At 42.0% G+C, this 8917-nt stretch overlaps 1 long non-coding RNA gene across 1 annotated transcript; it reads right to left on the bottom strand.

The window, feature by feature from the left end:
- Positions 1-4356: 4356 nt before the first annotated feature.
- Positions 4357-5104, bottom strand: LOC134212098 (uncharacterized). Its single transcript, XR_009979191.1, has 3 exons — positions 4895-5104; positions 4539-4841; positions 4357-4478 (listed from the first exon to the last, which is right to left on the bottom strand). It is a non-coding gene; the product is annotated as an uncharacterized LOC134212098 (long non-coding RNA).
- Positions 5105-8917: the final 3813 nt, after the last annotated feature.

Below are 8917 nucleotides of genomic sequence, written 5' to 3'. Positions count from 1 at the left end.
GGAATTCCTCCGGAAGTTCCTTCAAATTCCTCCGAAGTTTCTTCGAATTCCTCCGAAGTTCCTTCGGGAATTCTCCGAAGTTCCTTCGAAATTCCTCCGAAGTTCCTTCGGGAATTCCTCCGGAAGTTCCTTCGAATTCGTCCGAAGTTCCTTCGAAATTCCTCCGGAAGTTCCTTCGGGAATTCCTCCGGAAGTTCCTTCGGGAATTCCTCCGGAAGTTCCTTCGGGAATTCCTCCGGAAGTTCCTTCGGGAATTCGTCCGGAAGTTCCTTCGGGAATTCGTCCGGAAGTTCCTTCGAGAATTCCTGGAGGAACTTCCGAAGGAATTCCTGGAGGAACTTCCGAAGGAATTCCTGGAGGAATCTCCGAAGGAATTCCTGGAGGAACCAGAAGTTCCCCCGGGAATTCCTCCGTAAGTTCCTTTGGGAATTCCTCCGGAAGTTCCTTTGGGATTTCCTTTGGGAGTTTCCACGGAAGTTCCTTTGGGAATTCCTCCGGAAGTTCCTTCGGGAATTCCTCCGGGAATTCCTACCGAAGTTCCTCCGGGAATTCCTCCGGAAGTTCCTTCGGGAATTCCTCCGGAAGTTCCTTCGGGAATTCCTCCGGAAGTTTCTTCGGGAATTCCTCCGGAAGTTTCTTCGGGAATTCCTCCGGAAGTTCCTTCGGGAGTTCCTTCGGAAGTTCCTTCGGGAATTCGTCCGCTAGTTCCTTCGGGAATTCCTCCGGAAGTTTCTTCGGGAAATCCTCCTTCGGGAAGGACTTCCGTAGGAATTTGTCTTATTTGTCTTATTTCTCCTATTTGTCTTATTTGCTTTATTTGTCTTTTTTGTCTTATTTGTTTTATTTGTCTTATTTGTCATATTTATTATCAATAGTTTATCTTATCTCATTCCTATATTGAATTTCAATTTATATATTTGGTATCCTCGTGTTCACAAATAGGAATACGCTTTTTTCTAGTGTCACGCTAGATACAAATTTGACAGACTTTCTATCGCTCTCATCGCTCCTTTCCGGCCGTGCGCCACAAGAAAATATGCTGTTGACTGCTCTTCTGAAATGGTAAATTTTGTATGGAATTTAAAAAACTTGGTTGAAGTAAAAAGAGCCTCCTGCAAAATTTTTTGCGGTGACATATACTTTTTATTACATCAAGATGATCGTTGGAAAAATTCCAAAATTTTGTCAGTTGGGTTTTGCGAAATTCGATTCCTTTGTGCCTCAAATCATCGGAGAGAGGTACTGAGAAGCGAAAGTTTCAGTTGTACAATAGTTTAGTATTTAGAGCTTAATTCAAATTTGGGAAATTGTAGGGCCATAAAATTTTGTAGGAACATTCCTTGATAAATTTCAAAGAGATTGTCAGTTGGGATAAGCGAAATTCGTTTCCAATTCCAAGTTATAGACATTTTAGTACGAAAATAGCGCTCTACCGCGAGAGAGCTTCCCTCAGACCTTAAGAATTCCTTTAGAAATGACTCCGGAAATTCCTTCGAAAATTGCTCCGGGAAATTCTTCTTAAATTTCCTCGGGCATTTCTCTGGATTCCTCCGGATTTCTCCGGATTCCTCCAGGAATTCCTCCGGTAATTCTTCCTTGAATTCATCTGAGAGTCCTTCATAATTGCTCTGGGAATTTATGAAAGAAATTCCTCCGGGAGTTTCTCCAAAGATTGCTTGGGGAATTTCTATGGGAATTCCTCTGGAAATTTCCCCAGAAATATCTTCGGGATTCAATCGGGGATTCCTTTTGAAATGCCACCAGGTATTTTTTCAAGAGTTCCTCAGAGAATTCCTCCAAGAAACTCTTCCAGGAATCATTTCGAGAAATCTTCAAGGAACTTATCCGAGAAATTCCGGGTTTTCCATCAGAAATTCCTCTGGGAATTCCTCAAGGAACTTTTCCGGGATTTCCTCCATTAAATCCTCCTGAAATCCCTCAAGGAATTCCTCCTTTTTTTTCAACCGATAATTTCTGCAGGTATTCCTCCAGAAATTTATCCTGGAATACCACCAAGAGTCCGTCGGAAATTTCTCTAGGAATTCTTTCGGGAATTTCCTCCAAAAAAATCATATGGGAACTCCTACGAGAATCCCTGCAGGAATATCCCCAGGGTTTTTTTGTACAGGATGTTCTCCAGGATTCTCTCGAAATTCTTTCATGAATTCCTTTAGGAATTTTTATGGGAGTTCCTCCTGGAATTCCTCCGGGAGTCCTTTCAAAAATTTCATAAGCAATTCCTCCGGAAATATCTTTGGGAATTGCTCCGGTAATTCATCCGGCAATTTTATCAGATATTCCTTTGGTAATTCTTCCAAGAATCCATTCGGGAATTCTTTCAAGAATTCCTCCAGGAATTTCTCAAAGGATTCTTGTGGAAATTATTGCAAGATTTTTTCTAAAAATTCCTCAAGAAATTCCTCCAGGAGTTTCTTCAAGGATTTCTTTGGGAGTTCCTAAAGGAATTCCCTTGAAATTTTCCTCAAGTATTTCTTGGGGAATTCCTTTAGAAACTCTCCGAAGCAATCCTTGAGAACTCCTGGAGGAATTTCTGAAGAAACTCTTGGAATAATTTCCGGGAGAATTCTTTAGAAATTCCCGGTGAAAATTCTTCAAGGAATTCCCTGATGTATTCTTGGAAGAATTGCCAGAAGAAAATCTGGTGGAATTGCCGGATGCATTCTTGGAGGAATACCCGGTGAAATTCTCGGAGAATTTCCCGAATGAATCTCCAAAGAAATAGCTTAAGAAATTTCCGAAGAAGTATTCGGAGGAATTCCAGGAGCACATCCTGCAAAAATTTCCGGAGACATTCCTGCAGGAATTCCCATAGGAGCTTCCATAGGATCTTGTGGAGTAGGAGAAGAATTTCCGGGAGAGTTCCTTAAGAAATATCTGTAGGAGATCCAGGAGGAATTCCTGGAAAAATTCCTGGTGGAATTCTCGTACGAATTCCTAAAGGTATCCCCGATTGAATTCCCTAAGATATTCCTTGAAAAATTTCTGGAAAAATTTTGGAGGAGCTCTTGGAAAAATTCCATGAGAAACCCGTGATGGAATTCCTGGAGGAATTTGTGGATCATCTACCGGAGGAATTCATAATGACATTCTTAGAGGAATTCCTGGATGAATTTACAGAAGAATTCCTGATGAAATTTACTAAGAAATTCCTGGAGGAATTCCTGGCAGAATGCCTAAAGGAATTCCCGGAGGATATCGTGAAGCAACACCCGGTGGAATTTCTGGGGGAATTCTCGAAAGAAATCCCGAGTTTTTGGAGGAATTGTGGGACGAACACCCGGAGTAATTCCCGTTCTAATTCTTAGAGGGGTTCCCTGAGGAATTTCCAGTAGAATTTCTGTAGAAATTCCATTAGAAAATCCTGTAGGTATTTCCGAAGGATACTCCTTCAAGAATTTCTCCGGGAATTTTCCCAGGAATCGCCCCGGGAATACCTTCAGGAATTGCCCCGGAAATACCTCTAGGAATTTCTGCTGCAATTTGCTTCCTCACTTTTTGGATTATTTGAAGAGGAATTGGACGCGATTCATGAACCACGAAGCTTATACACTCAGTTTTTATTTATGCAGCTCGGCAAAATCCGCACAGCCGTGTGCCCAGCAAATAAAAAACTGATATCCCGTCAAAAATGAGATTTGTTAGCTGGATTTCGGCAAATTTTTTGCTGATTTTCAGCAACTTTGACAGAAATCTCGGCAAAAAACATGTTTGCTGGGGCACGGCTGTGCGAATCTCGGTAAAAGTTCAACATTTTGCTGAGATCCCGGTAAAAAAAAATTAAGTGTGTACGAGATGAAGAGTATGCGCTCGATATTCATTATCTGAGAAAAATCATGCTTTAAATTCAAAATTCCTGCAAATTGGCATGAAAATCATCTAAAGCGAATATTGAGAACAGTTAACTTATTATTTTAACATGATGGGACTTATACACGGCCATATTACATAATAATTTTGCTGACTTTTCCTGACGACAGCTGTTCATCAACAGATGCCTGCGGTCAGAGCCGTTGCGTAAGCTCTTATTTTCTTATGAACAAAATAAACAAACCTTGCAATATTTTTCATAGGGCTAAATATTTTTTGGAGCATACCCAAACAAATTAGATGAAAATCAACAATTAAAGCTTTTTACGATTTTCTTAAGATTCAGTAAACTTTTGATAATGTGAAAGGAAAATTCGGAAACCTAGTCGGATCAAGCAAAAATTAACTTTGGAGTAAGTTTATACATGGTTTATACAGACATATTGAAGTCAAAAACTGGAGTTAGTTGTTCGTTATGATTAGAAAACACTGCTGGTTGTGGAGCCAGTAAAATCCAACTCTGGAGTGGGCTGGTCGATAATTGTCTTTGCTCTTCGGACCTAGGCAAGTCCTCTGAACCAAATGATGTTATAAACGTATTTTTCGGATTACAAGGAGTTTTTCTATATATCACGAGCAACTAATCGTACCTAAAATATTAAAAACTAGTTACTTAATGTAAGTTTAATATGCTACTGCTGTCAAATTACGGATCCAGAAGTCTATCGGTGAACGGCCCATAGCGACCAAAAATGGAACTTATCCGGACCATCCAACATTTTGAATTTAATTCAGGTTTTCAAAACTGCTCTATTCATCATGCAATGAATCTTCATTTTGACGCCCCTCAAGAATTGACTCTCTTGGCAGGGATCAACTCAGCCAATCAGACGCCAAGGTGCAGCCTGCGGTGCATAATTCAAGTTCTCACAATTGGACATCAAGCACCAGTGCCACTAGAGGACGATAGAAACTTAAATAGGTCGGTCGGTTCCATGGTTGACATACTAAAACTGCAAAATATATATAATTGAATATGGTTTAATTATGTCCAGTTATGACTTACCTTCTGAATGACTTTTTGAAAATCAACTAAAGAATGAACACATCAAATGTTTTGTTTTTCCGCCTACTTTTTTCAATTACTTTCGTTGGTTCGAAATTCCTTTGGTAATTATACAAAATTTTCCTTGACTGTTTTCCTTGAGAACTGCATACTACGCTTTACACACAACTCTGCTTCCCGTCTTGATCGCATTTATACCAGTAGCAATCTAAGCAACCACCTAAGAGAAACAGATACACACGTTTGCTGTTTCTCTGACCACAAAATCGTTACACTGCGCATATGCTTGCCAAATTTAGGAAGAGAACCTGGGCGCAGCTTCTGGACACTTCGCCCCCATCTGCTAACGAATGACAACATCGAGGAATTCCAAACGAAATGGCAATATTGGACGCGCCAAAGGCGTAACTACCCATCGTGGATCTCCTTCGTCAAACCAAAAATTAAATCCTTTTTTCGGTGGAAGTCGAAAATTGTAAATGACGGATTCAAGCGTGAATTCCAGCGTCTGTACACAGAACTTAGACAGGCATACGACGATTACTAGCACAATCAAACCGCACTCCTAACCATCAATTACGAAAGGTAAAATGCTCTCATTGCAGCGGGAGCACACCAAGACTTTCCTCCGCATAAAGGAATCACACGTCGCTGGTGAAGCACTGATGACATTCCAACTCGGAGAACGTAAGAGGAAACGAACTACTATCACAAACTTGCGAGGGGAGGGGAACGAGGTCTTCGACACGTCCGAAGAAATTGAACAACACCTGTTTGTCTATTTTCAACAACTCTACTCGGGAGAAGAGGAGCACCAACCGACCGACAACACCTTCGAAGTAGATAGAGTAATACCCGATAACGACGAAGCAAACACCGCCTGTACTGAAGAAATAACCACGGCGGAAATTCTCTCGGCAATCCAGAACGCAGCACGCCGAAAATCTCCAGGAAGCGACGGTATCCCGAATGAGTTCTACACCCGAATGTTCAACATAATCCACAGAGAGCTCAACTTACTTTTCACCCAAGCATTTTCTTAACTTTTCCTATCAAATTTCATGAGCGGCGTCTTAGTCCTAGTCACACATCAAGGCTTCTATGCCACCGCACGATCGTACAGGCCCATCTCACATGGACTATAAAATCTTCTCACGCACGCTAAAGTCTAGACTTGAAAGGGTAAACAAAGTTCATCGTATGATCAGAAGCGCGCAGAAGTGTGAGAACCCTCCCCAGCCACACTGTCCCTCAATCATCGCCTTGCACATCTGTTTCAGCAAAAACAAAAAAGCATAATTGGTCAGCTTCGACTTCGATCATGAGTTCGATCGTGTCCGGTACTCCTTCCTATATCGGACTCTGTTGGCTCTTGGAGTGAATCAAGACTTCGTCAACCTTCTAGCTCGTATATCCAGCCTCTCAACATCACGCCTACTGGTGAACGGCCATCTCTCAGCAGCTATCCCAATAAATCGCTCGGTTCGCCAAGGGGATCCGATATCTAGCCTGCTAGGGAACTGTTCCGTTTTCCATCTCACTGTACATATATTCATCTCATAGCGAAACAAAGAAATTCCGCACTAATTTCGTCGCTTCTTTTGCTAACATGCATGCTCACTGCTGGAAAAAATCACAAAAATAATAAACAAACAAAATACCTTTTCATTGCTTTGTTTTTCGTGAGACCAATATCGGAGCTATGAGATGAAGTCCAGGAGCAGTAACCCTATTTGTCTTCTACCTACACCCTCTCATCATCAAACTCGAGCGGATACGCGGAAACAATCTGGTCGTGGCATATGCAGATGATATTTCTATCATATCGAACACCATTCAAGCCATCAATGAATCCAAAGCCTTCTTCTCTCGCTTCGAGTTTGCATCTGGAGCGAAATTGAATCTTCGGAAAACTGTTTCGGTAGACATCGGCGACATCAACGGCCCCAACACACTCAACGTATCATGGCTCCAAACAGCAAACACTATGAAGATCTTGGGTGTTGTTTTCGCCAACAGTATCCGTCTCATGGTTAAACTCAACTGGGACATGATGACCAACCATTTCTCCCACATCGCTTGGCTCCACTCTGGACGAACACTCTCTTTGCACCAGAAGGCTACTCTCTTTAACATGTATGCAAGCTCGAAGATATGGTATCTCTCCTCAATCCTTCCCCCGTCATCTATCCACGTGGCAAAACTAACAAAAACGATGGGTATCTTCATTTGGCGCGGAGCCCCTGCACGCATCCCAATGACACAGTCAGCACGATCGAAAGACAAGGGTGGAATGAAATTGCAACTCTTCACGATCAAATGCAAGTCGCTACTGTTTAATCGACACCTCCAGGAAATCAATAGCATGCCATACTATCGTTCTCTTCTGCAACCATCAAACAACGGCCCAGTCCGCTGTCCAGCAGACCTTTTCGATGTGAGAGCAGTCAGGCAACTGCAAAACCAAATCCCCGATCAGTTGATGATTAATCCAGCGTCTGGTGCTGTCTATAAACACCTCGTAGAACAGACAGACGAACCTAAAATCCAATTGGCATACCCTAACGTACGTTGGACGATTATCTGGCGTAATATTTCAGGTCCAAATCTCTCTCCAGCACAGAAACACTACCTTTACATGCTCGTCAACGAGAAACTTGCACATCGAAAATCATACCACACCATTAGACGCGCGGAGAATGAGTCGTGCCTTGACTGCATTGGTACAGTGGAAATTATTTCTCACATATTTCATGAATGTCTTCGTGCTGCTCAAGCATAGTTACACCTGCAACGTAGAATTGCATCAATCACGCCTGGAAGACGACATTTCGCATTTTCCGACTTGTTAAGGCCAACTCTAAGTGGAATAGTACCTAGGCTGAGAACGAAAATATTAAAGCTATTTATCAGACCGCATCGTGCTTTCGTGCTGTGCGGTTCTTTCTCTCTTTGCGGAAGGAAGTTTTTAGTACTACCCGAAGCTATTTTAATTTCAACGGTGCTTCTTAGCGCTATTTGTACCCACTGATCCCGTTACGATCTTTGCAAGGACCCGTGCCTTCGTTTTACGTTGGACCCGTTTGCGGAAGTAAAATTCCGACAAGCGGTGGTAATCCTGCAGGGACACCGTTCTGGAAAAAAAAAAACTCTTAGAAGGTCACGTCTCCACGCTCAGCCATGAGCATTAATAAAAACAAGAGGAAGGGGGAGTCTCTGAATTCTCCACTTCCTTCAAAGAAACAAGGTTTCAAGACCGTCCTGCCAAAGCGCGGAAAAAATAGAAGGAAGCTGGAGAATTCAGATATTCCTTCTAAATCTAATGTTGACATTGTTTCTTCTCCTATCGAACTGAGCAATCAGTTCGATTTGATTAATGATGAAATTGAGCAAATCGAATCTACCTTTAGCCCAGGTGATTCGATTCATGCGAAGAAACAAAGGATTCCGCCAATTGTGGTATCTGTTGCCGAGTTTTCTGGCTTCCGGAATGAGATTTTGAGTAACCTTCAGGGGATCAAGGTTTCATTTCAGATTGCTAGGAAGGGTGACTGCCGCGTTTTGCCGGGATCCTTTGACGATCGCAAACGTCTTCTTCACTATTTAACTGAGAAGCGCCATAAATTCTTCACATACGACGACAAAACTGAGCGATTGTTCAAAGTCGTCTTGAAAGGTCTCCCAGTGATGACAAATCACTTGATGAGATTAAAATTGAAATTTCTCAATTACTTGGATTTTCACCAGTCCAAGTAATTAAGATGAAAAGAAATCCCATTCTGGTACTCCCCAGAGGGGCATTTCTCAAGAACTCTATTTAGTTCATTTTAACAAAAGTGAACTAAATAATATGAAAAGTTTGGAAAAGGCCTGTATTATGTCTCATGTCCGTGTTACATGGGAACATTTCCACAGGCCTGGGGGAAATTTCCAAACCCTACCCCGTGCCGTAAGTGCCAAAAGTGGGGTCATGGAACCAAACATTGTCACATGGATGCTAAATGCATGATTTGTGTTGGAACA

Source organism: Armigeres subalbatus, chromosome 1 (genome assembly GCF_024139115.2).
Source record: "Armigeres subalbatus isolate Guangzhou_Male chromosome 1, GZ_Asu_2, whole genome shotgun sequence".
Classification (NCBI taxonomy): Eukaryota; Metazoa; Arthropoda; class Insecta; order Diptera; family Culicidae; genus Armigeres; species Armigeres subalbatus.
Note: the sequence above shows the minus strand (reverse complement) of the source record. Positions and strands in the feature narration are given on the sequence as shown.